The sequence below is a fragment of the Schistocerca gregaria genome, chromosome X (assembly GCF_023897955.1).
Source record: "Schistocerca gregaria isolate iqSchGreg1 chromosome X, iqSchGreg1.2, whole genome shotgun sequence".
Taxonomy (NCBI): domain Eukaryota; kingdom Metazoa; phylum Arthropoda; class Insecta; order Orthoptera; family Acrididae; genus Schistocerca; species Schistocerca gregaria.
This window is the reverse complement of record NC_064931.1, coordinates 295,857,308-295,859,865: the sequence shown is the minus strand read 5'-3', so window position 1 is coordinate 295,859,865 and position 2,558 is coordinate 295,857,308. Positions and strand designations below refer to the sequence as shown.

The 2,558-nt window shown below is 43.0% G+C and overlaps 1 non-coding gene across 1 annotated transcript; it reads right to left on the bottom strand.

Moving 5' to 3' along the window:
- Positions 1 to 2,053: 2,053 nt before the first annotated feature.
- On the bottom strand, positions 2,054 to 2,137 carry Trnas-gga (transfer RNA serine (anticodon GGA)). Its single transcript is given in 2 exon segments — positions 2,054 to 2,088; positions 2,098 to 2,137. It is a non-coding gene; the product is annotated as a tRNA-Ser (tRNA).
- Positions 2,138 to 2,558: the final 421 nt, after the last annotated feature.

The window sequence follows — 2,558 nt, the reverse complement described above, 5'->3', positions numbered from 1 at the left end:
TTGTTTAGACGATAGACCCCGTAGTGGCCGACCAAGCACAAGGCGTAATGTTGCTGAGACAGTTCAGGAAGAAATGGAGACTATAGCGGGTTCGTCTATGCACGGGGAAGTCAGAGCTCGTGCAGTCGCACGTCGCACCGGCATTCCATACACTACTGTTTGGTTGGCACTTAGGCATACCCTCCGATGCTATCCGTACAAAATCCATTGGCATCTTGAACTGTTACCTGGCGATTTAGTGAAGCGGAGGGAATTTGCGGTGTGGGCGTCTCAAAAGATGGCGGGAGATGAAGATTGGTTGAGTAACGTGTTGTGGACAGACGAAGCTCATTTCACGCTCCGAGGGTCTGTCAACGCCGACAACTGCAGAACTGTCGTGGAAACTCCATTGCACGACGACGAGAAAGTCACGGTATGGTTTGGATTTACCACATCTACCGTTATCGGCCTTTTTTCTTCGAGGAAATCCGTGATTCTGGTTTTTTAACTGATACCGTGACGGGTGAGAGGTACGCCGATATGTTACAGTATCGCATTATCCCCAGCCTGACTGATAAACACCTGCCGGAACGTACGATGTTTGTGCAGTATGGAGCTCCACCCTATATTGCTAGACGCGTGAAAGATCTCTTGCGCGCGTCGTTTGGTGATGATCGTGTGTTCAGCCGCTACTTTCGTCATGCTTGGCCTCCCAGGCCCCCAGACCTCAGTCCGTTCGATTATTGGCTTTGGGGTTACCTGAAGTCGCAAGTGTATCGTGATCGACCGACATCTCTAGGGATGCTGAAAGACAATATCCGACGCCAATGTATCACCATAACTCCGGACATGCATTACAGTGCTGTTCACAACGTTATTCCTCGGCTACAGCTATTGTTGAGGAATGATGGTGGACATATTGATCATTTCCTGTGAAGAACATCATCTTTGGTTTGTCTTACTTTGTTATGCCAATTATTGTTTTTCTGATGAGATAAAGCGTCATCTGTCGGACATTTTTTGAACTTTTGTATTTTTTTGGTTCTGATAAAACCCCATATCATTCCAAGCATGAGTGTCAATTTGTACCTCTCTATCTACATTATTCCGTGATTTATTCAGTTTCAAATTTATACTAACTTTTTGATCACTCAGTATATGAATGCCAAGTGGAGGAACCGTGTTCAGTTCCCGGTACAACCAGGGATAACGAGATGCACTCGGGATATTGAGACAATGAGCTTGAATGAACTGTAGCGGCTACAAGGTAAGGATAGCAGGTAACAGCTGGGAGAGCGGTCTGTTATTTTCACCTACAGCACTCCAAAACAACGAAATTACTTTTTTAATGATATTTCAGCTCGTTAGTTTCTAGATATTTAAATAATTTTTAACAAATGTGGTGTTCCCTATGTTGCCTGTTGAACTTATTCTGCTCATTTACAATAGTTTGTCTCTGGTAGGAAGCAAACTATTTGGGTCCAGAGTGCTTCCATCTAGGTTTAATTAAAATGAGACTTATTCCTAAAGCTAAATACGCAATTTATGAAAAGATAACCAAACCAAGGTAAGATATAAGACAGCAAAATGTTTAAGTCTATGTAACATGAAAAAGTTAAAAAATGAAAATTAACGATACTACAGTTGTAAAAAGACTACCATCTGTCCCAAGATTACGACGAGTTGGCGTAAAGATTTATGTCTCTGCTCACGAACATCAGGCTGTTACCATGAAAAATGGTGGGGGCTCTATTTCTTCTCACCGGTGGAGGACTTGCTGGAGACCTTGGTTCCAGAAGTATGCATTTCAGCTGTTCAGAAAACCTTAAATCTCGAAATTTGGAAATTCGTGACACGAGATAGCTTCTTCATCCGAGGAACGTCATCGGGTGTCCTGTCAAGAGAGCGCGGGAGACTGAGGCGAAAATAGATAGCTCAAACAAGCAGCATGTGTGACTTAAAAAAATGATTCAAATGACTCTGAGCACTATGAGACTTAAAATCTGTGGTCATCAGTCCCCTAGAACTTAGAACTACTTAAACCTAACTAACCTAAGGACATCACACACATCCATGCCCGAGGCAGGATTCGAACCTGCGACCGCAGTGGTCACGCGGCTCCAGACTGTAACGCCTAGAACCACTCGGCCACCCAGGCCGGCTACGAATCATCATCTTCCTCATTACAGCATATCATTGTCCTCAGTATATCAGATACTATACCTTTCTCGTATGGGGCTTACGAGTCTCATCTCCGTTTTCGAGGAGTGTGCGTACTCCTTTTTTGAGAGTTACATCTTCTTATATTTTCTACCGACCAGTTTTTAATTTTCAAATCTACCGTTTGTGGTGAATTTTAATCTATAATTTATTAATTATAATCATAGGCCGTAGAATTTCGGCTGTCTACAACGGTGAAAAACTCACACAACTGCATTATACCTCAAGGAGACTGATATATATTACACTCTGCGCTCACTATGCAGCTGACCTTTGCTATATATGTCATAGCTTACGACCCAGGTAGATTCCTAGTTATTTCATGGAACCCTGTTTGTTACCTCGTTAAGTGTATTTCA